We start from the raw sequence: 27,393 nt of genomic DNA on the forward strand, positions 1-27,393 counted from the left end.
CGTCCTCTGGGTTTCCATTGGTCGAGGGTTGCGCTGCAGCAGCTTCTTCGGCGGCAGCAGCGGAACTTTCAGGGTTCTCGGGTGGGGCTTGTGTGTTTCTGAAGAGTGTCCCCCATCCTATGATGGGTGTCCCGAGTAAAACATGGTCTTCCCCAATTGCCGGGACTGGCGTTCCACTTCGGGTCCATTCTTGCATACGCCGGTCTCGTGCTTGTCTGAGGCTCTCTTGAGCTACTGCTTCGCTGCTAACCGCGGCTGCGGCTCTTGCCTCAGCATGGGCGGCTCGGATCTGCTGCAGTCTCACTGCGAGCTCTGCTTGCTCGGCTCGATGGGTCTGCTCCCTCAGAAGGTTAGCTTGCTCATCAAAGAGTTGGTCCAGGGCGGCTACGTAAGTAGCCACTTGGTACAGGGGGCCTTCTTCGTGGCGACGTCGCTCCAGGTTTCTCATGCGTGCTTCCCAGACTGGGGTCCTGATGGCCGGCGGGAAGAACTTCGCTGGCGTGGGGGTGAGATGTTCTTCAAAAATCCGGCACAAATAACGGAGTGCTTTTCTGATGGCCAGGGGGTAGGTATCTTGGTGTCTAAATCCTGTGGCGGTCGCCCACCAGGGCTGGATGTCGGGGTAGCGGTTGCTCCTGGCGATGACCAGGATCACCCTGCAGCGGAGGGTACCATGGTGCTCGTACTCTCGGCTGTAGTACCTTGGGCGCTCTGTAACGCCAAGGCCTTCCAGGGTGTCGATCAAGAGGCTGGGGAATCCAGGTGCAGCTTGGCAATCGCCCTGGGTCCATCCTTCCTCAGCCATCTGAAACAGGAACAGGGTAAACAACCTGGTACAGGTGCAAAAGGGAGTAGATGATATTTATCATTACAACAAGGGTGGTATAGTTTTCATGGATACGTGGTCATTAGGGTAAGGTTTTAGCTAGAGGTGCTAATCCTATCATGGGGATTCTTCCTCGGTCCTAATAGAGCGCTTCTTTATTGGAAAGAACCGATCCATCTCATTTTCGATCTGAGTACCCTTATCCCAATGGGTTTCCATGGGTTCTTCTTCTTCTTCTTCCTCTATCCATCCACCTATTCCGTTGCGGCTCTTGTATTCTTGCATCTGGGCTTGGAGGGCGGCTAAGGAATACTCAGCGTTTGCGGCTCTTGTCCGTTGTTCCTCCAGCTCCTGGGTTATCTTTTCAATCCCACGAATTAACTGCCTCAGTTGTGCCGCCTGTTCGCGGTAGAGGGCATCCAAGCCAGTAAGGTAGATGGATAGGTGGGAAACCGTATCCTCGAGGTCTTCTTCTTCTCGTCCAAGGCCCCTCATTCGGGCAACCCAAGTGCGTCCTCGTCCCTCAGCGGGTGGGAAAAACCCCATAGGAGTCCGCTGAAGGTGGTGCTTATAGAGCACACGCAGCCGTCGCAGGGCTTTACGGGCGGCCTTTCGATAGGTGTCGGGGAAGCGGAAGCCAGCGGTGGGGATGAACCAAGGGTCCACATCAGGGTAGCGGGTGCTTCTCTCCACAAAAACCATCATGTCGCACCGAAGGGTGCCTCCGGCGACGTACTCACGGTAGGCATATTCCGGTGGTTCCATAACCCCAACGCGTTCCAGGCTGAGCAATAGTAACTTGGGGAGGCCGGGCTCTGCGTGGCAGATTCCGCTAACCCATCCATTGCCAGCCATCTGGAACAAGGCAAATACCAGTGGTGAGTGTTTGTGCAGAAAATTTCTAAATCGGGACAAGTTCTGGGGCCTGAAAAGGAGTCTCGCTCCTAGGGTCTCGTCCTACGGCCAGCCTACGGTTCTGATACCACCTGAAGCGTCCCCCATCAGGGAAGACTTAAAAGTGTCGATTTATCAGTCCCAGGAGGCTGATAACACTTTTATTACATCAGATGGTACATCACCGTACAACTCTGCGCGGTAATGGGCAGTGAAGCGCCACTATCGCGAGGATTATAACTAAAACCCACACCACTACACTAGTTACGAAAAGAGGATCATCAGAGTCTTGCGCCATGCGGAATCCAACGGTGGCCTCAACCACAGGCAAGACTGGGTGCAGGACGAAACTCTACTCGTTGTCTTCGGGGACATAATCTGGGTCTTCCACTGTAAAAGTAAGAATGGGGTGAGTACAGACGTACTCAGCAAGTCCAATCACACCCACGGAGGGGTATAACAGAAGTTAATGCACAGGACAATCCAAGGATAAGGTTATGGTTCATTTGCGAAAAACTCTGTTGTATGCAGGGGTTGTTTTAAAAGCATTTTTAAAACGAGTTTTCTTGTACCAAGGAGCACACGGTGTTGATCCACACAGGATCCAAGTTTTAAACTGCTACCGGACTCCCCGTCCGCCGTAGCACACGGCACACCTGTCGGACACTTTCCAAACAACTCACGCCAGCCCAACCATTCCCAAAGAGAAACACTAGTTATGTGACCACACCATAACTTGCCCAATACCGTGGGCACGGCTATTCGAATAGACTTTCAACTCTGCAGAGGTGTGCAACTTTACCCACAGGTGGGGTACCACAGCACGAACACCTTAGTGCCGGTGCAGATCCCAACAAAGCCATTACCCACCTTAGCTAGACCTGACTAGCCATCACGGGATCCATCAAGGGGTCATTCGACCTATCTCCAAGGTTTAACCAGGTCATAAGTCACACAGAGCTTATCCCTTCTCCTTGATCACCCGTTGCTCTCAGCTCTCCTGATGACTATCAGACTAACTAGTGGGATTTATGCTAAGCCGTTGCCCATACAACGGTCAAGTGGTTCGCACGACCAGAAGCTAGGTGAGATGTCACATCAACTCGGTCCTTAGGGGTGACAGGATGGATATCTCCCTTCCTTGCCCTACCACACAGGTACGAGCACACCAACGGCATTTCACAAAGAAATGCCATCCACCACGTCTGACTCATCTTTCGAAACCACATTTTTATCCCTTCCCACACCCACGCATTTTCTTTATAAATCAGGCGGTCAAAGTATGGTTATTTCAAACAAGGGTGGCTATCCTACCAGGTTTCCAGCACGCAAAACCATGCAATTTTATAAAACAGGCCACTGGGTTGTGTTTATAAAAACTAGGACAGAAACATGCATCAAAGGGCGGAATTGAACTTGCCATCGTCAAGTCCTTGCGGAAAGTCCTGGTCGAAGCACTGTCCCTCGGGTTCAGGGTCGCGGAACTGGTCCTCGTTCGCTTGGTCACAGTCGGGACCTTCCTCGTTCACTCCGTGTCCTACGACGCAAACAAACAGACACACAATCAAGCACAAGAACTAAAAGCTTTTATCGTTGAGCTCGAATCGGAAATAATTTAGTTACGGAGGTAGGGTTAATATTTTCAGGTGGTTTCTTAATGGCATGGCTAGAACTACTCTAGAAATGGAGTGGTAAAGTTTCGGGTCGATCGGGGGTCGTTTCGCACATAAAATGACGGGTTAAAGGTGGTTTCAGGGGTTAAACAGGGTTCAGGGACTCGTTCGTAATTAGTTATGCTATAGAAAGGACTTGATTGTAATTTCCTGAACTATTTGGGGTGTGTTAGGAAGGCGTAGGGGTTTATTTGACATTGGTTTACACGGCGGGGGGTTATTTTCTAAATAACCAAGAGCAGGGGTTCCTGCCACTAAAAGTGACACGTAAAAGGGGATTTTTTTCGGAAAAACAGAGAAGGCCAGGGGGTTTTGCATAAAAGGGCCACCTTCTTCCTCCTCCCCTTACTGGAAACAGAGGAGAGGGGAGGGAAGCTCCGGCGCCAGCCGTCCCCGGCGGCCCGGGCTCGATGGCGGCCCTGCGGGTGGGGGAAAAGGGGGAGGAGAGCGAGGGGGACCGATCCCCGGCCTCACCTCGGGCCGGGACGGCTTGTGGAGACGGGGCGACGGAGGCCGGCGGCGGCGGGTGCGGGGGCTCGGTGTGGCGGCGTGGTGGGCTAGGAGAGGAAGGGCCAGGCGTGCGGCGGCGATTGTGGGGTGCTAGAGGCGCCCCTCGGCCCTTCTTATAGGCGGCCGGGGTGGTGGAGGTCGAGGCGCGACAGGGGCCGGGGCGGAGCGCCGTTAATGGCGCTTCGGCCCTTCGCGCGTGTCGCGTAGCGGCGTGGCGGGGAGGGCGCCGAGCGTGGCACGTGGGGAGGGGCTGTGCAAGCACAGGAGGTGGCGCAAGCGGCGAGGAAGGGCGCGGCAGCGGCGGGCGGCGCGGCGCGCGGGCCAGGGGCGGAGCGGTGCGTGCGTGGGGGCAACGGACGGGCGGCACGGCTTGACGACGGGCGGCGCGGCCGCGTTCCGGGGCGGGCACACGCGTGCGCGAACAGCGCGGTACGGCGCGGGCCAGGGCGAGGACGCGGGCGACGGGCGGCGCGGCGCGGCGCTCGGCCACGCGCCGCGCGTGCGCGCGCGTCGTGACACGGCCGGCAGGGGCTTGCGCGCGGCGCGCACGGGCACGCGCGCGTGCGTGACGCAGGGGGGGGCTGGCGCGTGCGTGCGCGAGGGAGGAGGGGCCGAGGCTCAGTGCCAAGCAGGAGGGGCGGCGCTTGGGAGCAGGGGAGAGGAAAAAGAAAGGAGGAGGGAAAGAAGAGAAGAAAGAAAGAAAGGGAAGAGAGAAAAAGAAAAGGAAAGAAAAGAAATGAAATGGGAGAGAGAAAGAAAAGGAGAAAGAGAGAGGGGGGGCGTGTCGACGCCGGTCGCGGCGGTGACCGCGGCCGGTCGGCCACGCGCGCGCGGGGTTCGCGCGCTGCACGAGGAGCGCCGGCGCTAATCGCGGCGGGCGGTCGCGCGTGAGCGGCAAGTCAGCGAGCGATGCGGAACGGGACAGCGTTCCGGTTAGGGTTAGGGTTTTATGACGAGTAAATTTTTGGTCGGGACACTTTAACGCGTAGTTTTAAATTTGAAATTTCCGGGGCGTCACACCTAGTAAATATATAAATTTGGAACTAAAAACAAAATCACCAATACCTCCGATTTACATATAGTGCGCTACAGTATTACAAAGTCCTAACTATCTATCTGGATCCTTTCTCTTCCTTATTTTAGGAAAAAGAATATCTTGCCTCTCATATTCATTTAAATTGGTATACTTGTTTATACAAATAAATCTATAGTTGACCTAGAGACAACATTAATTTTAAAGGGAGACATAAGGATATTTTTCCTATAAGAAGCTAACACTACTTACTAAAATGATCTGTAGCAACGTTCTATTTTTCATGGACGGATCAAAATGTAACCGCTCCTACAAATAAAGCGAATTTACTGTAGCAATTGATCCTGAAAATGCATTTATAGAAGTAGGTGATGGCATCACTTATTCTTTTTTCATTCTTAATAATGAGGAAGGAGGTTTGACCACCATTTTTAGAGACGAGTGATGCCATCACCCGTTCCTGTATTCTTAGGAGCGGGTGATGGGGTCACCTGCATCTACAAATAACCGCATGTAAAAAAATTATAACTTTTCATATGATCTCGGATGAAGTTAAACTTTATACCAAAATTATAGAGATTGATGAGACCTACAATTTTGTAGTAGATAAAATTTTCATTTAAGGTCATTTAGTAGTCCAAAAAATTATTATTATTTATCTAATAGCTATAATTATACAGTATCTCATACAACTCAAGTCATAATTTGAGATTTTCACAATCTTAATCTTTATATACACTAAAATATACTTGGCATATTTTTTTTATCTACAGTTCATAATATCCATAGTGTAGAAGTTTCACTTTTTTGATTTGTTTTGCTATATGTAAAGATTAAATAAATATTTATAATAAAGTAGAAAATATTTTTAGGAGCGGGTGGTGGCATCGCCTGCCCTAGAAATTGATTTCTAGGGGCAGGTGATGGTGTCACCCACCACTAAAAATCAATTTTAGAGTTAATATAAAACAATAGCATACCTTATAGAGTCACGAGTGACTGCGTAGTGTGGTGGAGAGAAAGGTATGCGCGAGGCTTGAGGTATGCGGTTCGAATCCCGGATGATGCATCCCGGGTGATGCAAATGTGTATATTTCATCAAAAAATTGTACCTTGATAATATAGAGGCTTGTGGTGGTGGCTGGTTGGCTGCAATATTTTTTTCTTTTTTATTTTGCTATTTGGGGCCGGCGCATTACCTGCCTCTGAAAATAGTATTTCTAACTACAAGAAGTAGAGGCGGGTACCGCACCTGCCCTTAAAAATACATTTTTAGGGCTTTTAAGTAGTATAAGTTGCCAGCTCACGGTGTGGTCGTGACGATAGTAAGAAGATAGAAAAAGACCAACGAAAGGCATGTCGTGACCATGGCATAACTGCGATGTAATTCTAATATGGAAAACTCCATGAGTCTACAATTGAAAATTTGGTGTAGATGGAGAGTATGAAGATATTGTTGCACAAAGTTGTAGTAAGTTAAATTATTACAAAAGCAACATCCAGAGTTGACATGAAAAAACTTATATATTAATTATTTTAATACCAAAATGTTAAATGAAAATATTATGTTTGATTATATGACATGTAATTAACCATGTTAATCAGTGAAAGAAATAGAAATGTCTCTACTACTGATCTTAATATCCCATGTCATAGAAGATTTCTTATACTCCGACGAAAGAGTAAAGTATAGGGATACATATCTAATTTAAAACAAAGCTTTGCATCATAAGGAAGGAAAAAAATGAGAGATGTGGACTCGCATCTATTGACAACAATGCACCAACGAACTAGCAGAGGAAAAGTAAGGTGGAAGAAGGTGACGTGACGAAAACAATGACATGAGAAATGACGACATGAGATTCATAGTAGTAGCTGACATGATGCCTAGCCCCATATGGCACACATGCTATGTACTAAGAGTAAGATATACAAGCTTGGAGCGCAATATAATCATCTTGTGAAGTGTGATGACACCCTAACGTTGGGAAGATAGAATGAGTGACCGATGATGGAACCACATTGGACCAATGCCAATGACCAAGCGAGATACCACCTTGTAGTGCCACACAAGTCTTAGGGATACGAAATCGAGGCTACTAAAGTACTACATGTGTTTGAAAGATGATGTAATAATATAGTGGAGTCGAGGAAATTCACGACAATCTAAATTTTTATTTTAGTTGTGATCTAAATAAAGAATACTAGAGTTGATATGAGAAATATGAAGGACCACGTGAAGCACTTGGATGAAGCTAGAGAGGTTTTGTAGTTACGACTGGACGCATGAGGCCTTAATGGATGCTGGCGAGATGGAAAGAAAGGCTCAAAGATATAGAAAGAAAGGCTCGAAGATATAGAAAGAAAGGAATAAATTGGTTTCCCTAGAGGGAAGATGATGACCAACAACAAAGGACCGTGGTGTGTCTCAAGAGCATATTCTCTATTATTTTTTCAAATAGTTTAAGAGTCAAAATATTTTCATAAAATTATGAAAATAGTATGTGAATTAAAAATTATGAATTAAGTACAAATTCAAGATCCATAGTGAGTAGGAGCAAACAATAGAATTAAAATTAGCAGTTTCATTTGCATATGGCTTAGAAATCAAAATAACTGATAAGAGTGCGTGTGCACCAAGTAGATATAAATAAATACTTCAATAAGTGTTATAAAAAAATTCTGAACATACAAAATCTAATCTACAATAGTTAAATTTAGATTAAAACACCATGGGAAAAGTAAGGGACATATTGGGGAACTGATGTGGCCCACAAACAAATGGTAATCCATATAATGGCCTAAGGATCCATTTGTAAATATTATACCCTCTATGGGCTTGGGAGTTGTTTGCTATCCACTCTCTCCTTTCATATAAACAATGAAAGGGTCATGAGAAAGAGGCTCACTCTTTTCTCTCCTCAATTACTTTGTCATTTTGTGCTTTATTCTCTTCATTTTCTTAAATCTTTCTTTCTCTTCTTTTGTTCAAAGGAGTAAAATCTTGGATAGGATTCTAGCAATAGAAGGAGATATTTGCAGCAGTGCAAATTTAATTAAGATATAATATTTACTTTCTATTTTTTATTTTTAGCAATTTTTCAAATTGATAGACGACACTGATAGTCTGACAAATAGAAAATGGAAGCATAATCATGAAAAAGTATATCAAACTATGATCGATAAAGTTATCAAATAAATTTAGAAATTATGTATTGATCAATTGTAAACTTATAAAGTTTTGATAAGAAATTTAAAAAGATAAAATAACAAATCTAGCCGCATTATTTGCGCTGGCAAACTGCTAATTATTTAGATTTTGGTGATTTCATATGTGATCCTAAGTATTTGTTAGGGATTAGTTGAGGTCTTGAGGATATTCGCCAGGTTCTCATTAACGAGATATATATAAATAAAAAACTAGAGTGGTCGATTTGACTCATATAAATATTCATATTTTATTGAAATAAGTTATATAATCTAACACAAACTAGAGCAAAGGTTAGTATACATACAGTTAGGAAAAAGAGGCATCCGGACACAAACTTCTGTTTCCCCTCCTTAAACTCCACAATTTCTTTAATTTGAGCCTCTCCACAGAACTTTGTACTTGATGTCGGGCATAAGAAGGTGTTGATAGCAAATGGAAGCCAAAATCCCAACCATTTATCGTCCATTGAGCTATTTTCCTTGCCCAACAACCATTTTTTAGACCCACATATGCCATGCCGTGTGTCGTATCTGGACCCACACGAGGAACATCCCCTCTTTTCGCACGACCGCACTCGTACGCACAACCGCAAGGGTCGGTTCTGATACCATTTATCACATCCTTTTCTCCAAAGCCGCACTGCCCAACCCTTCCGAGGGGCGGGCTCGCATACATATAGCACCCTGCTTACACTTTCGTCCTCACTTACTATAAAAGGGTCAGTTTGAAGATGTTATGGCTGGAGGATAAAGTCTTATAAGTTGATTCCACCCTTGTTCAACTAGCAAGGTGGTACTAAACATGTAAACGCAGCACTCATGGGCTACTACTGGGCCACATTCAAATTGGGCTGGGTGTCATGTTAGTTGAGGTCTCGAGTATATCCGGCGGGTTCTCATTAACGTGATGTATATTAAAAAAGAAAGGGGAAGATAGACTATTGTGTCAAATTTATTATATATCCAAACTTATGTTCATTAAAAAAAAGTCATATAACCCGTGTCACTCAAATGCTTACACCAAATTATTAATTAAGCACACAAGCCACAACTATAGTAAACCACAATATAGCTGCTGACTGCTGAAGAGTGAGGCCTGCATGGACACGTGGACACGTGAACATAGGAGACACTCTCACATGACAAGATACATGCATGGCTAGCTTCCCTCGTTGAACTAACCGATAGACCAGCTCAAGAAGACAAGCGAGAGGCTGGCACGGACAATCTCGTGGCGTCGCGAAGGTAGCTCGCCACTCGTCGTGCTTGACGTCGGAAGCACTAACGCTAAGTACAACTATTCATTGGCAAATGCCACAACGGAACTTGTATGGATGCAAACACGCACTGCTCGAGGAATAATTCGGAGTACGTATGTACTAGGCCATAATAAGTTGAGTTCTGTGGTGTCCAACCCAAACTTTCATGCTGTCACAATGTACATACTGAGATAGAGTTCATTCATTTTGTTCAAGCACGAGTTGCGCAAAGAATGCATGCATGACAGAGGTAATACCAGATATACTCACCAAATGCATGCATGGTTGGCCAATCGAGAACTTCTTTTTAATGACCAATGAACGCGCGCGATGATTTGAATTTTGTGGGAATGAGGCGCTGTTAGTGCGTGATACGCGTTCCAAATTCGTCTCGGTTTTACCATTGTTCGTTTAAATGGTCATTTGGCCCGTTTAATTAAACGATAGATCTCTAAAAATTTAAACGCTATCAAGCACCAATTTGCTGCAGCGTTATCAAGCAAATTACGTCAAATCCCTAACAAGTCCGTAATGCATCGCATCCTTTCAACAGTCCGAAAAGTAAAAAACGGAAGAGCATCGTTTTTTAATTCAGGAAGAGCATTGTTTGTTACAGATTACAATTGTGCCTACCCTTCGAACGTCAGAATGACAATTTCCCCGCGCGGGAAGCGGGGCGGGGGCGGGGATCATTCTCCCCCGCGGAGGCCCGCAGGGACCCGAAAATACTCTGGCCCATAAGAGAAACATCAGCCCAACAGCCCAATAGCTCAACATATGTGTGTGTGTGTGTGTGTGTAAGCATTTCCAAACCTAACCCTATCCAGTTACCATCAAGACCCACTTCCCTCGCCATTTGCCCCATGTATCCTCGTCCTCCCTGTCGTCGAGCACGAGGGAACAGTCGGGGATGCGCCGGCAAGACTGAGGCGCAAGCAATGTTGCTAACACCACCGCAAGCAAGTAGTTGTCTCGATCTATGTGCTAGTAGATGTTTGATGTCTGATCCGTAGACATCAACTCTCTAGATGTGTCCTCTGTCCGGATTATGCCTCATTTTTTAAAAAGCACCTCTTTGATTCTTGCAAATTCTGACCACTTGGAGCTTATGCGTCCTTTTTTCTTGCGGCTCTACAACTCCGCGCAATCTGCGTCATCACCAAGCCTGGGCCAAGATCTTTGGAGACCAATTGGCTGCTTTATTCTTGTATAAATTGTTGTCCTTTGTGTATGTCGAATCTGTAGTCAAATTTGGATTCTTGAACTCATGTAGCAAATTGCTGAAAATGTAATTTGATTCCTTAAAAATGAACTGTGATGCTATTCTTTTGCTGCTACATGAATCCCCACGGCCCCCGACGGATTTCGAGGATCCGTCGAGTTCGGGGACGGAGGCAATATTTGCTGGAAATCGGGGCCGGGACGGGGAACAAATGGCGGGGATCGGGGCGGGGACGGGACCGTTGCCATCCTGATTCGAATGGGACGCAGGGATGGGCCGCGGCTGTTACGATCAGGTTCCGCCGCGCCGATCGACGACGGAGGGAATCGGTAAGATTAAATGGAGCACCGGATACGGCCCGCCCAGGTAAACTGGACCTGATTATGTCTCTGTTTAGGCCGGTAAAAATTTTGTACCATGCCAGATCACGTCTGTGTGCCACATGCCTTTTTTTTTTCTGCGAAAAGAGAATAGTGTAGCTCAGTAGTTGGCACATAAGCTTATATGCTGTTGTTCTCTAAAATTTGTTTGTGAATCTATGCAGCAAAGTGATGCGACATTTTTGCAATCACTTGCTAAGTTTCAAAGCTGTGCTTTTCCAATATATGCACTAGAGGAAACCCTGCGTCGATATAGATTATTCTTGCATGCTTGGAACCTAGATGGCCACATTTTTATCAACTTTCTGGCATGTCCCGCTTCAAAAAATATCGTTGACAAGTTGCATGGCTGAGTTATATTTCTTCTATGTGTCATCAAGCATCCAGATAATGCACCTCCTACTTTCTCTGTTTCAAATTATAAGTCATTTTAAGTTTTCTAGATATACTACGTATATAGACATAATGGATGCAAAATAAAATATATGTACGTAGAAAGGTAATTTAAAACGGAGGGAGCACTATAAACTTTTTTACCTTGTGGAAAAATTGAAGAGAGCAGCAGATCATCAGAAAATGTCATGAGGAGAAGATGACATATAATTACTACTATGTAATAGCAAGGATATGGAAGATTCTGCTGGAGACTATTCACACAAGTGGTGCCGTGGGACAAGGTCATGCGATGAACCACTTCCTTTGCTGATTTCAGCGGTGGCGATTCCAATTCGCCAACGCATGAACCGGAGACCTCTTGATTCTTGTTGAACCAGCTACCAAGCCAACCGCTAGCTACTTGGAGCGTGTAAGAGAGAAGATGCCAACACCACCTTAAAAGTCGTCGCTGCAGGTCCGGAAATAATCCCAGCTTGGATTCACGGGGCTCTGGTAGAGTACTACCTTTCTTCACCTTTCAGCTAGACCTTAAGGGCTGACTCGAGCTTTCAAGAGAAAGACAGGGAGCAAGAAATTACAGTGGCAAATGCAAAAAAAAAAAGGACTCTTGTTAGGTTAATTAGCCCCTCCAACGAGCCATAGCCAACAAAAGGGACATATCTTTTCGCGAGCACCACACGCTAAATTTCCTAGAGATTACTCTGCCTGATAGCATGCAAATTTTGTACAATTCAAGTAAGAGGTAGCACGGCTTAGCAGAAGCATGAGTGATGTGCAACTCCAGCATGCAAGCAGATGCAGTTATGCTAGCAGCTAGCTAGCGCGGTGCATGCGAGAAATGGAACACGAGAGTGCCAATCCTTGTTATTGTCTCGGATTTTAGTTGGTTGATGAACTCAGGCTCCGAGCCTAACTGCTGACCGACACACTGTGTAGCCTCGTTCTTCACTTTGATTCCTCTGTTCTCAAGAACCTAAAGTATCAAATTTTGCTATTTTGTGACGCGAATTTGTTGTGCATATTTACAATCACAAAAGGCATGCAAGCAAAGTTGATGATACAGTTCCATCCAGTGAAGGAAAAAAAATGACGACGACGGCACACAAGTACCTTGTACGTAGCACTAGAGTTTATAGGAGAGTCATGCTGCTGGACACTCCATCAGGTTGCTGCTGCTGCTTCTCACAATGCGCGTCGTCGCGCGCTTATTTGATTCTGTAGGCAGCGGAACAATCTGTTGCCAGTAGCTTGGAGCAAATGGAGCAACTGATAAGCTCAGGTTCTGGAGAAGCACGGGCTAGCCTAGCACCCCCGCGGCAAAAAACTCAGCAGGGAGCCTCCCCCACGCCCTCAGCATCGTGCCGCGCGCAGCCTGGCATCTCGCCTCCTCCGCAAGAGCGGAACTTGAGACGCCGTTGGTTCACCGGACGACCGTGGCCGGTGCCTCCTGGCCCGCACCTTTAAAAGGCAGGCAGACAGCCAGAGCGTAGGTGCGAAGGACCTGTAGAATATTTTGCCGCCCAAGAGGGCAGCACCCTGCGCAAGAGAAAGAGGAATTAGTTCCCATTTCATGAAAGTGAACGGGAATAGTAAACGTGCAACTGCAGCTGAGGCAGCTGCAGTCTATGCTGTGCCGGCAGTGATGATCCTGGGTGGCAAATGGAGTGAAGTTCTAACTTTAATGTAATTAACATGTTTGGGACACCCTAGAACAAGCAGCTCCTGTACTAAATTACTAATAGCTCAGGCCAATCGCATTTCGAGTCCCATCCTTGCCAGTTGCCACGGATCAAGTGCTCAAACTCTTCTTCCGAGCCTGACCCTGGCCATGGTAAAGCTCATCCATCAGGCCACTCAGCTCCTCATTCCGAGCCATTGCCCTTGCAAAAAAATTGAGTCTTTCATGGAAGGACTGCCGTGTTATTTGTGAAGTTCAGGCGTTTGCTCCCTGGATGCAGTTAAGAGTCTGTTGCAAACCAATAAGAACGGTTCCGGTTGTTTGAAGCATATGCCTCAAGAGTCCCCAGTTCCAGTTCAGCTCAAGAGTGACCACAAATATGAGCAATCAGTTTGGATTGGGTGCGCCAAGGAGGGCCAAGAAGATATACTCATATGACATGAGTGAGGTCTTCATCTCCATTATTTTCTTTTCTTTTTCATTCTTTTCTTTTTTTCCTTTTGAAAACTTGGCGCACATTTTTTCTAAATGCTTCCAGCCAGCTTCCTCCGATTGGAGCCCCTTGTCTTTTTCCCCCTCATTTGCAACAGGGTGGAATCCTTGCCTGAAGGTCAGATGTTGACTATGAAGGTCTGAAACAAAACCAATAATTAGGCTATGTGAAATGTAAAAGACCAAGGACATCCAGCAGTCCAGGGAGCCAGTCAATTTTAGACTTTCTAGTGCATTGACTCAGTGTCTTGGGCCAATAGTTGATCTGTTCATCAATTTTCTGATTGCCCTCTTGCAGAGGCAGTTCCAAAAGTTCATGAAGTCATGCAAGCTCACTTTCCTTGGGATGGAAAAATTGGGCCCAAGTCATGGATTGCAATGGCATTGGCCCGCTTGGTCCTTCATTTCCAGTACCTCTTTGTTGTGACAGGCACCTAATCTTGGTATGGACTCAACTGACCAGACCTATCCTGCTATGCATGCAGAAATGAGGCATTTGGTACACAATCAAGCAAAAATGTAAATCAAGTTACTACCTTTATGGTTATCGTCTGAAATACAGTAAGTGTTTCCAAACAAAAGGTACATCTGTACATGGTTATTTATTTTGAGAAACTAGAGCAAGGGATGGATGAGATTTGTACCTCGTTATGCCTTTGGGGGGTCCAGCCGGGTTTTCTCCTGGTGGATAAAGAATGCATAAAAACCACCAAGCACAGTTGCTCCTGCCATTGCCCACACCAGCACCTGCACAGGAAGTGGCATAATCGCTGCCACCTTGTATGAGAAGGCAGCAGTGAGCAACGTTGTGAGTAACCATACGGCCATCTTGATGTGCTCTCGCCGGGGTGACTCTGGTGGGGTCCTCTCATACTGGCGTAGGCAGTAGAAGAGCAAAACGAGGTCAAGGTAAGAAAAGACCACAAAGAAGATAGCTCCAACATCTCCATTTGACCTATACACAGCCATGAATGAGTTGAAGGTTAGGAACGCAAAACCAATGATCGTCAACAGCGAAGGCCATGCTCCCTCATGGTCCTCCACTGCTGGCTGCTCGATCAGGGCTTCATCCATGAACTGCTTTTGATGCTTTGAACTCATAATAGTGCTTTTGATGTTCGATCACTGCAAATCTGCAGAATAAAGGCAACACGAAATATAAGGCATTCATTTGGAGACTGTCATCTGACAAAAAGGGGGGAAATTTAAAATTCAGTGTTAGGTAAGTGATTGTGCACAGTTCATAAGCCAAATGCACCCTAATTCCATTTGTCAGTCAATTTTTTTCACAAGTTCAAATTTGAAATGTCAGTAGAATAATGGATGGTCATTCTATTAGGAACTACTAGACCTCTAATTTCAATTTCTACTTTGGCTGATTATGTTTTCAGGAACCTATTGCAGATTATATGAGTTCAAACAAATACTACTGTAACATAGAAAAATGTTTCTTTAATAAACTGTAGAAAAATACAACCAATCAGTGTATAAGCTTCTGACTTTGATATTATCCGACTACTAAAATACATAGTCTATTTATTCAAGGTCTCTGTTTTGCCCCCATGCCTTTTTTTTGGCTATTACGATAGACATATGAGCACTGTAACATGAATTTGACATGAGTTTAGCTATAATAAGTCCCGGAACAGTTTTGTAGTCAATAACTATGTGCCTTAAACCACTCTGGACCTACTAGTTTCAACCGTCATTTTGAATTCTTGGTTCCATCTAGACTCTAGAGTTCCATCACCTATTGTTAAATGACAAGCACAAAGTATTTTCTCCAACTTTCCAGATTTGCCTCTGTTTCCTTCTCTTTTTTCTTACTATCGACTTTGTGTCCTTCAAGTCTTCAACTTCAGCGACAAGTCGACAACACCTACTATAAGAACTGTATAGCAATTAGTATCTTAGCATTTCTGCTTGTTTGTGGTATCTATTACTACTGAGAGAACAATCCAAGGAATGTCCCTGATTTATATGGCAGGAGGGCTCATCATTGCTTTAAAGGATGAGAGTCTTAGCTCTTGACTATGTGTGTGTTTGGAAGGTGAGGAAACAGAGTATGTTTTGACTGTCTAGCTGAACCCAACTTCTATTCTTTTCCAGGCTTCTAAGTACCTACAACAATGGTTGATGCTTCAGAGACGAGGAAAGAAGTAGATTTTAGAGTCAAGAGCACCAAGCAAAGCCCCTGGCACTTCAGCTCAATGCGAGGAGGGATTGAGATGATCCACTAGAGAATTAGAGTGGGGTAGTGTAAGCTGATCAGGCTTTTATGGTTTCTTCTCTTGTGAGATTACCCAAGCCTCTGCGGAGAACCGTGTAACTTTTTACTAGTTCTCTTAGGATGGTTTACAGAGTTGTTCCTTTTGCCATTCTTTACGTTTTGTAATAATATTGTTTGGGCAATCTTAGTAGCAAGGGAAACTGGAAGGAGGACCTTCGGGCTCTAAAATTATTTTGAGAATATTTCTTGTATGTTCTTACACGCTACTTATGATGGTTCACATACTATATGCTAATATCAAAGCATAGACAAGTAAACCTAGCAAGCTAAAACTTAGCAGGAAAGCATATATATACAAATTGGCTGTGTTTACTAATGACACAAAGTAATTAAATTTTGGAATTTAGTGAAAAGTTTTAAAGTTAGACAGACCACTGCTTTCCCATCCCTCTTTACCTAAAATTTTAGATGAGGATAACAATTTAGATTATTGATGAAACATTTTAAAGCATGGATCCTCACCATCTGAATGCTCCAGAAAAACCTGGAAAACTCATCAAAGAAATTTTACATCCATATTATTTCTTACGGAGTTTCAGCTAGCTCCGTACATCAAACACAGTGTTTTCGTTATTCATTCAATCGTTTGTAGCTGGAAACAACTCTCTTTATTTGCGAGTTATTTCCATAGCTGCCCATACAAACTTTTTAACTTATTCCTGGGATTTTGGTGATTTAGTTCAACTTGGAACTGAAATCTAATTGCGTGGATCCTGGTCCTCTACCCTCGTACACAAACATGCTCAGAGATTAGATCCAGGTCACTAGATTTCCATGCACGAAATGGTGTGGGGGACTGGAGACACTCCTGCCATTGAGGGCGAGAAAACAGATTTATGTATAAGGAATGTTCTTCCAGCTCGCGTAATCTATTGGATGAGCTCGTACCAGCGGGCGATGCGGCGGCGGTTCGAAGGAGCACGCGCTGCCGAGGAACGAGGGAAGGAACAGCAATGAAGCAGAGCCCTGATCTCCCAGGACCGGAGATCGCGCGACGCCCACGGGACGGGATTGAGGAATGAGGACCGAAGCGCCGGGAAGACGATGATAGAGAGGTGTGGGAATAGTCGGTTTGTGGAGGTGCTGTCGATGAAAACTCCCCTGAGCGCTTGAGTTGATTTATAGGCAGCGCGCTAGTGACCCATAACAGCGACTGGGATTGTGTTTTAAACAACTACTTAACCTGTACCTATCGCTACCTTTTTTTTGTGTCACTCATCATTTTCTTTTAAATGATGAAGTTTTTAAGGCGTAAAAAATTTCAATTTAAAACCGTATACATGGAGTACATCAAATGAAATAATTTAGTATGGACCGGCGTTGCCCAAGCACTTTCACTGATGTGGACCATCAGTAGTGCCACCAGCACCGCACCGCTAAGATTCTCCACATTGTGTGCTCTGAGTGATGCTCAAAGATAATTTGAGCACCACTTCACACACTATGATTAGTGATGCCAAATCCAGCTGATGCTCCAAAATTTGAAGTGATGCAAAAATTTGCATCGGCGCCTACTTTATAAACAAAAATAAAATACCGTAGTAGTGAGCAGGTAGTTGAAATCTGATTGAGAAAATTCACATTCGACGTTGAAAAACTTACTCGTTCCTTCCTTGACACTCAAAAAATTTCCATTTCTTATTTGACACCCACTTCATTTTTCATTCCCTAAATGGCACTGCCGTCACTTCTGTTAGGTCTAAACCTTATGTTGCATGCCCTTGAGTTCTTAATACTACTGCATTAAGATATTTTTGACGGTAAAACACTGACATCATCTTGCCACAGTGGAAATCCTTGCAACCACGAGGATGGCAGTGATGGAACCTTATTTTTAGCTAATAGTTTTCAAACTCTAGCAATTTCAGCGGAAGAACACCCTCTAGTAGCAATTTCAGCGGAAGAACCGCACCTACTCAAACAGCCGAGGGATCACGTATCAGTAGGGCAAACTATAGGATGGCTTTCCGAGACCAAAACCAGATACTCGCGTCTCACGGGCGGATTCAGCAGCTTTAGGCTCGGTTGGGCAAATCAACGAGCTTCGTGCCTGATTGCTCCCCGTTTTTCTGTCTGCTCCCTAAAGCGACTATTGATTGTAAATTAAGACATAGGATAGGAGTACTCCTATTTTGACCTGCCTATTTTTTCCGTTGAGTGCACGCGAGACGCGGCAACAGTTGAGTGCACGCGGTGCCAACCTTTTTCTTGGAAACATCGCGTGATCGTCCTTCTCGATCGGGTACAACAAGCAAATCCGTCCGATGTACCGAGGTCATCGTCTCGTCTCCTTCGTCGATGCTGCTCAACCTCTGGCGGCGGCCAACTTTGCCGGTACCCACGGCGATGGGCCGGGGAGGAAGCCAAAGGCCGACGGAGGGCCTGCTGCCTCCTCTAGTCTTGGAGGAGAATGTGGTTGTAGCTAGCCTTGTAGGCTCGCAGCTTGAGCGGTTCAGCAGTTCAGCTTGGACGGAGAAGAACGGCGGCGCAGCCGATTGAACCAGCACCGTTACCTCGCCGGCCGGTCGATAGGCAGCAGCTTGATGCTGAGGGCGAAATCCATCCTCCTCGACCTTGATGCCATGGATACCAGTGAGATCGAGCAACCAGCTCCGCAGATGGCTCATGTACACAGGGCTTCCAAATTGCGCTTGCTGGCGATCTGCTCCGCCCCGATCTCCGCCGCCTGCAACTCCGACCGTCCCGATCTGCTCCGGCTGGACCCGCCCGGGCCGCCTACAACTCTGACCGCGCCGCTCGGGCTCGCCGCCGCTGGAACCCGCCCCGATCCGCGCCGCGTGCTCGTCCTCCCTGCCGGCTCTGACCAAGGTAATATTAGTTGTTCTCATTTTTTGCAAATATTCTCATGTTAGATGCAAAATGGGTTGCAAATGATTCATACTAGAATGATCTGTTGTTTGTTTACCAATTGTATCATGATTTGTTACTAATCCATGACACAGTGCCTGCAGTTCCGAAGCGTACCACATGAAAGAGGCCAGCGCATGATGGCTCTTCATAATTTTATAAGGGACAGCGCCATACATGATGCAGATTTTGATAACTATGTTGATGATAGTGGCGGACAAGAGAGCACGGGTATCACAGATGAGTCATTTCCGTGATTCCATTGCTGCGGCTCTGATAGCATGATTGCCCAATCAGTTGTTTTTTATTATTTTGGAGATAAAATTATTGTAAAAGATTAAATTTTAGTTAATCCTATAATGTTAAAAAGTTAATACATCACTGCATTCTATGCTAATTCAGCTACCGAACAAGATATCATCAACCTCAGGGGCATATATGTCATTACACATTCACGCACACAATCAATCAGCAAATAATTAGGTCAGCCAAACTCTCAACTTATTCTGCCAGTATATCCCTAGTAACTTGTTCGAAGATAATATACTCCAACAGTTCGAACAAGGATGAATGCAAACTGCTAAATGTTCGTTTAATTTATAACTTAATTAGACTTGGACTAAATTACACCTAACTTTTAATAAGTGACAAATCATGTTTTGTCAATATTTTGCGAATGCATCATGTATAAGCTTATCTCTCAATCTAAGCAATCCTTTCATAGATCCAAATAAATATGTATTTCATGAATCCAAGTATTTTTTTTTGTAAATTCAAATGATATTTTCCTAGTTCAAGTAACATTCTTGGTGAAATATTTTCGTATTTTCAGTTTCCTATGTGTTTTTAAGTTCCTCAAAAAGAATACAATTAAAGATGTGGCCTTCCCTCCAAGCACATATATGGATATATGGAGCACTTTTTTCAACCTGCACTTTGAAAGCCAAAGCCAAGGAAGATCATATCAACGACTCTCCTAATTCATTTTAGGATAAGTAAAAGAATTCACATTCAAGACAGGAGTTCTGCGATCAACAACAAATCTGAACAAAATACCTCGGTAATCTCTATATCGAGGCTGCCCCTCTGTCTGTCTGTCTGTCTCTCTCTCTCTCTCTCTCTCTCTAAATTCTTTTTGGAACTCTGTAAATCTCATACTGACCGGAACATCCAAACAGTCAGTGGGAACCAACAACCAGCATGCCATCACCATCTGAATGCTTTCTGTTCTTTACAGCAGCATATAATATAACTTTCGGCCGCACCCAGCTTTTACAAACTTCATCTAGTGACGGCCGAATAAGTGTTATATATGTCATTGTTCTATCCGTCCGGAATCATCAAAGGCGCAGTGTGCCAAAAACAAAAGAGTATAGATGCTGTCTATGCTTAACCTAGTCAATCTGCACTCGAGAAAGAGCCAATGCGACGAACAGCCGATCGACCAGAAGTGCTCCGCCGCTTGTTCAGACCGCCGCAAGTGATTCCCTCGATTGTGCCGCCCAAACGAGGTCTAGCACTACTCGATGCTGCTGCTGTTCTTGCCTTGGTCCTTTATTTTGACGAGGAGTACGGTCTCTAGGGCCGGCTGGAAGGCTTCTCTTTTTTTAAAAAATTTTATAGGTTATGTTTTTTCAGCTTCAGAATTACTGTTTCGAAAATACATCAGACCACAATTATTATTATTAAATAAGTAGTCACCGCTGTAAGGTTCAGCGCATGTTCTAAAAAAATATGCAGAACATATGATGTACCATAGAAAATAAAAGGAAGAGATTCAAGTCTCAATTCACAGCTCGATTAATCATCTCTCTTTCTTGCGGCTTGTCGCATGAACTCAACTCCACATGAGCCAACTTCCTCACAGTTTGGGTGAATGCGGAACCTAAACATGAGCCAACTTCAGCATAGGAGAACAGAAGCAACTCCATCTGCTGTGTTTGAAGCTCTGACCATTAAAGTATATTTCTATAGTGTATTTATTCGAATGTGTAGGTGTTATATATTATTTTCTCCATAAAAATGATTGGGCTTTAGTTCTTATAAAGCTACAAATCAATTTATTTTAGGATTCTCTCTATCCCAGTGGCAGGTCCGCCTCCCGCTTATTGTCGGTGTTTTAACCATGGAGTAAATACTGACCTAGTGTGGTTGGTTTGAAAAACTTTCGGTCCCGCCGGCTTCGGCTTCCACACTGTAGCAGAGCAGACCGGAGCTAGAAAAGCTGCAATTTCCTGCAATTTCCAGCTCCACCTGCTTCTTCCGTTTCCCTCCGTAAAAGGAAAGAGCCTGGAAATTTTCGGGAAGAGGACTGCGAACTAGCAGGCCAGCTGGCGAGAGGTAAACATGTGAAGTCTGCACCCGACAGGGACAGGCTGGTGGCACCTTCCAGTCCCGTCACAGTCAGCACCAAACACGGCGAACGAGCTTCAGCATCAAACACGACGTACGAGCTCGCTAAGGGTGCGTTCGTTCCACTTTAGCCGTATCATATTAAAAAAAAAGTCTTATTATTTAAAAATATTAAATAAAATTAATTGCAGAATCTCTAGACTAATTCGCGTGACGAATCTATCCAGGTACGTTAATTCATAATTAGTAGATGATTACTGTAGCATCACTGTTACGAATCATGAATTAATTAGCCTCGTTAAATTCGTTTCACAAATTGCCACTCATATGTGTAGCACAGATTTTATTTAATACTTCAGATTCTCTTTAATTTTTAATTTGACAGGATAAATTTTAGCCCTGCCAAACTAAAGAGGCCTAAGGTTGATGCTGCGGGCAGATCTCCTTTTGAGTTCAAAGTCCACCAAATTGGTCAGAAAACAATTATACAGAGGTAGGAATGTGTTCTCCACAATTTTTCTTTCAGTCAATGAGTCCGTGACGTACCAAACGGAGAGCCTTCTGAGTCAAGTCTGAAAATAAATCAGGCGAATCATAGATGTGGCGCATCCCTCTATCTCAACGATTGTCGTTCTCCCCAATTTTCCTTTTCTTGAATGTTCATTTTCATATTTCTTCCTTTGAAACTAGGTCTTTAACATATGGGGAGTACATAGTAGTTTTCATTTGCCGACACACGATAAAAAAGGACACCTTATTTTGCATTCCCCCTTCGCATCTCCTCCAAATTTCAGTTATACCATCTTCGTAAATTATAGCATCCACACCTCACTTTCAGTTCCAATTTTTCAAAAGAAAGAAAAATATTCGTACTTGGATTTGAGCATAGTATTGTTTAATGATATGTTTTAATACAAGATCTAGAGCGGCGTTTCCGTATCTGTATGTTACGGTTGCTAGGGTCTGTTTGCATCTAAATAACTAAATTTTAGTTCCATCACATTGGATGTTTAAATTTTAGTCCCATTATATTTGATACTAATTAGAAGTATTAAATATAAACTAATTACAAAACCATTGCATAAATGAAGCTATTTCACGATACGAATCTATTAAACCTAGACCCTGTTTAGTTTCCACCCCGTAAACGCAAAAAAGCCGTAAACGCAAAATGTTCAAAGAAATCTTGCTAATTTGAAGTACTAAATGAAGTCTATTTACAAAATTTTTTGCATAGATGGGCTGTAAATCGCGAGACGAATCTAATGAGCCTACTTAATCCACGATTTGCAACAGTGATGCTACAGTAACCATCCGCTAATTATTGCTTAATTATGGATTAATTAGCATCATTAGATTCGTCTCGCGATTTACAACCCATCCATGCAAAAAGTTTTGTAAATAGACTTTATTTAGTACTTCAAATTGGTAAGATTTCTTTGCAAAAAAATTTTTTTTCCTTTACGCCTACCCAACTAAACAGGCCTCTAATTAATGTATTGTTAGCATATGTTTATTGTGGCATAATATTATCAAATTATGGACTTATTAGATTTATTGAATTCGTATTGTGAATTAGCCTCCATCTATATAATTAATTTTATAATTAGTATATATTTAGTACTACTAATATCAAAATATTCGATGTGATAGCTACTAAAATATAATATTCGATGTGATAGATACGTGAGCAAAGAAAACGTACCCTTCATGAGATTAGATTAGTGGGGCCCATCATATCTGTCATCTAGTCAAGTCAACACAACGTGTCGTGACAGATGAGGCAGCCAACTCGATGGGTCGTCGTCCATCGCGCGGGTCGCGCGGGACAAGGAAGCTTCCCGGAAACTTCCTATATGCACGTCATGGCGACAACTCGATGCGGGCCAGCCATAGTTTTCGAGGACCATGCAAACTCATACGCGTCAACTGTTCTTTATGTTGTCTTTTTCTTTTGTATAATATAGTTTCTCCATTCTTAAATAAAAACTATGAAAACAACCAAATTTTATTCTTAAATTAGGGCATCTGGTATCATCCCACAAATCTCCAATAATTCTTATTTGACTTTCCTCCAATACGTACAAAAGTTATTATTTTACGGTATGGACACCTAAGAACCATCAATACCCTTTAACTATTTCTAAGGATGTAACTAGACGGAGGAGGCGCTCCCTTATCCCTTATCCGTTCGTGTGGATAAAAAAAATTTATCAATCGTTCCCCCACCTAGCCGCCTCCGCCCGCTCGCCCCCACCGCCTCACATCCTGCCACCTGCCTCGCCGGCGTCGTCTCCGCGAGTACCCCTCTTCCCACCCCCCCCCTCTCCTCCAAGGTATCAAACTTCCGCCCGCCCCTATCTTCGCTCCCACCACCGACCACCCACGCCCCCTGCTTCCCACTGCCTGCCTCCGCCCCCACAGCCGACTTCCCCCTCGCCGGCATCGATGCCAGCGAGGACCGCCCTCTCCTCCCCCACCCCCTCCTCTTCCCCACCCCGTTTGCCTCCACCAGATACCCCCACCGCTAGCACCTCCCAACCGGCCTCCCCCACCATCCGCCCGGCGGCGCTATCGCCGCCACCTCGCCGCCCACAACCCACCACCACCACCGCTGGTCCGGCGGCCTCCCTAGCATTCTTCTAGAGCCCGCAAGCATAGATCCCCATCCCCAGCCCCCCAAACCCCGAAATCGTAACCCGAATTGGAGCTCATCGAAGTTGGTGTCCTCGTCGGAGAAGATGAGGTCCTCATTAGAGGAGGAGGAGATCGTGACGAGAAGTTCTGATTTGTTACTTTCTCGTTTCTTTTGTTGATTTCTCTTTTCTGGGAGTTACTTTCTGCTATGTGTTTAAGAATGTAATAAAAGGGCTCTCAAGATATGCTTATATGGAGAGCCCTCTCCATGTAGCATTTAGGATTTCTAAATCATTGAACACTTCAACCACAAATTTTGATTTCATCCAACACGCATCACTGATAGATAGTTCTGAAACAATATAACACTATATTGTAATATAAACGAACTTTAATATATGTCATCGTGACAGCAACTATATACTTTAATAAACCATCACAGTCACAGACCGTGTCAGTAAGACAGTGCCAACTTATAAATAAATTAAAATGAAGCGATCGGTGGTTGTACCTGGCCGCTGGGGCCGCCATGGCGCGTTGCCGGCATGTCAATTTTTTCTTTTGAAAATTGACACGCCAGTTTTTCGATGTTCGCTAAAATCTGTATCTCTATATGCATAGAAGAGGTCGTACTCCCATCAAAAAGAAAATTAAAAAAGAAAAGAAAAGAAAAGAAAAGAAAAGGTCGTACTCCAGCTTCCTCCGTCCACGTATAGAAGTCATATCCTTGGAAGAGTCTTCTCCACAAACCATATAACTCATACCAAATGCAAAATAACCACATAAACCCATCCAATGAAGACGGCATTGACGTCACCTCTATATATTAAGGCGCAACCTCATCTATTTTACACGAACAAAGATCCATTTTCTATAGAGCTTGCCAAATTCCATTGTTGCCCTCATGAAATGGCTCCAGCTTTGCCCCCGATTACTTATCATATTATCTTTTTTAAGATGAAAATGGTCGGAAATGGTTGGTGAAAGGCTCCATCACTTTCACTTTTATATTTTTTTATCAGAAATGAAAACGATACGATATTATCGGAAACGAAAATGGCATCAGTATTACGGTAATTTCAGAAACGAAAATATACAATCGAGAACACAACGATAATGACCGAAACAATATTTTAAAAAAAGATAAATATGTCAAACCATAGAGCACAACTCTAACCATATGACTTGGCATATTTCATGCACAAGTACTGATTGTTAAGATGTTAATCTAAGTATCGATCCATCCATGATATGTATCTCATTTCATAGTACTAAAAAATTAAATATTAATCCCACCATCCAAAAAACTATTCATAGTCCTATGAATTCAGATCACTAGGTTATGATTTAGGGTTAGGACAAATGAGTCATGACTCTTTAAAACTGTAGATATGACATTCTAAAAAAATATAGATAGCAGGGGTGCTGATATTATACGTGAATATGGTATTTTTATCGGTAAAATATGATAGAATAGCCTAAAAATATGATAGTTCTCGAACATGATCAGAGGATGCTCAAATCATTTTCTTTTTCACTTTCATATTATTTTACCATTTTCGTTTTTGTTTTTTCGATAATTATTTTTATTTTCGTTTAGCCATAAAATCTCGAAAATGATTCTCGAAAATTAGAAATTATCATTTTCGTATTCATCCCTATTCTTGTTATCCTTCAATTACATTACGTGCTATGTATCTAGTATATTATTTGAAACTGATAATGAGGTGGCGACGTAGTCGATTCATATGAAACTCTAATTAATCTACGCGATGCATTTGTAAACGAAGGAATAGCGACAGCGTGTTAGGATTACGTCACTGTCAAAGCCGCATTTAGTTTCTTCCCAGAGGAGGTATGTTTGAGAATTGAAATCGTTAGCTCGGTGCGAACTGTGAACTTGCATAATTTTCCCGTTTATATGCGTGCAGGCGTAGACAAATGCCTTTTTCCAAAGAACGAAAATATAGCGCGGGAGAGCAGAGACAGAGGAGCCGGGACGGCGGGCCTGCTGTTAGATAGTGGGCCAATTAGGCCTGAGGACGATTGGGCCTGTACGATGAAATGACGCTCGTGGGCCAGCTAGGAAAGACGCCCGGCCCGCATGCGTGTATAGCAGCAACTAAACAAGCTGGTTAACCTCAGTGCAGCAAATTGAATCTAGACCAAGCAAACCACTGCGCCTTGCCATCCACTAGCTAGTACATGCTCCATCTGTCCCGAAATAAGTGTTATGTTAAAAAATTTCAGATATATTATTTGAAACTAGAAAAATAACATATACTAAAAGTATGTACACATAGTTTAGACAATTGACATGGAACAAGAAAAATAATATCTACTAAAAGCATGTATACGCAGTTTAGACAATTGTTGTCTATTTGACACACACAGACAGCTAAATGGACAATTTTACAATGGGTTGTCTATTTAGCTGTCTGTGTGATATTTAATACGTACTCTAGTTGGTGATATTTTGCATGGAGCATGAGCCAGAGCAGTAGACGAGATACTAGACAGCAATACACTCTTTCCTCATTTAATAATAGCCACGTCAGCTCATTTTGCTTACGTGGACTCATATAGATGGCTGCTGTCTAAATATTGTACGTGCCTTAAGACCAATCCCAATGCAACTTTCATGGAGAGTTTTATAACATTAAATTTTAGACCACATTATTAATTTTATTAATTTTATTGAGATGACGATTTAAAAGGATTGTGTTTCGTAAGATGATGGAGAAATTCATCCTCATGAAATCCGTCCAGATCTCCAATGTTTGCCGGCCCCAGGCCGGCCGGGCGGGCCGAAAGAAACTCATGGTGGGTGGTTTACGCTGAGCACGTGCAACCGGAAAAAGATTCTTTTTGTCGTTTCCGAGAGAAGAGGCGACCGGCAAATATCCCGGGCCGCCGGCCGCCAAGCCCCTGGCGTCACCCCCGACATCTCTCCAACTCCAGCAAGTCGGGAGCAAAAGGGCGACTTGGGCCACGTGCCAAAAGGTGACAAGGGTCCTACCTATGGCTGTTCCAGTATTCCCGATGTATATTAATTAGTAGGATGCCAATTTTGTTAAGATTGCCATGTAATAGAAACGAGATTAAGCTGTTTACTTTAAAATATACTACATTTACATAGCTAATTTCTAGATTTGTTCTAAGCCAGACATTTTTATCTCTGCACAACAACAATTTCTCTAAAATATTTCTTTTAAATAGAAATAATTACATGCTATGACGATTGGTTTCGTGATCAATATCTTAACATCATTTTTATGTTGTCAGTCTTTATACATTTTTATTAATAGTCAAGTTAAAAATAATTGAGTTATAACAAATCAAGTAGTTATGTTCTGCAACAGAGAGAGTAATGCTTATTTCATTTAGTTAGGACAATAAAGATTGCACTAGTAATAGTACTTATTTTTTTGACGACACAACTTTACTGTCATCATATTCATATTCAAAAGTATCGTCTAAATAGTGTACTTTTGTATTACCTAGATAAAATACCTCAACACCAACATCATACAAACGTAAAGAAAATATCTACATATATTCAATTCAATTATTATAATTTATTTTTATGGTTTGAACCGAAGAGCCTGGTTAAGATGACTGTATGTACAGAGTTTCTATCACTATATTTGAAGTACCACAAGCAAAGTTTCGT

At 43.6% G+C, this 27,393-nt stretch overlaps 3 long non-coding RNA genes across 3 annotated transcripts; 1 reads left to right on the forward strand and 2 right to left on the reverse strand.

Moving 5' to 3' along the window:
• Positions 1 to 9,962: 9,962 nt before the first annotated feature.
• Positions 9,963 to 14,043, reverse strand: LOC112895816. Its single transcript, XR_003229289.1, has 2 exons — positions 11,545 to 14,043; positions 9,963 to 11,084 (listed from the first exon to the last, which is right to left on the reverse strand). It is a non-coding gene; the product is annotated as an uncharacterized LOC112895816 (long non-coding RNA).
• A 2,313-nt stretch (positions 14,044 to 16,356) lies between these two features.
• Positions 16,357 to 16,966, reverse strand: LOC112895881. The gene is made up of 2 exons (XR_003229294.1): positions 16,752 to 16,966; positions 16,357 to 16,671 (listed from the first exon to the last, which is right to left on the reverse strand). It is a non-coding gene; the product is annotated as an uncharacterized LOC112895881 (long non-coding RNA).
• Positions 16,967 to 17,793: 827 nt separating this feature from the next.
• Positions 17,794 to 20,042, forward strand: LOC112900990. The gene is made up of 2 exons (XR_003230225.1): positions 17,794 to 18,692; positions 18,827 to 20,042. It is a non-coding gene; the product is annotated as an uncharacterized LOC112900990 (long non-coding RNA).
• Positions 20,043 to 27,393: the final 7,351 nt, after the last annotated feature.

Source organism: Panicum hallii, chromosome 1 (assembly GCF_002211085.1).
Source record: "Panicum hallii strain FIL2 chromosome 1, PHallii_v3.1, whole genome shotgun sequence".
Classification (NCBI taxonomy): domain Eukaryota; kingdom Viridiplantae; phylum Streptophyta; class Magnoliopsida; order Poales; family Poaceae; genus Panicum; species Panicum hallii.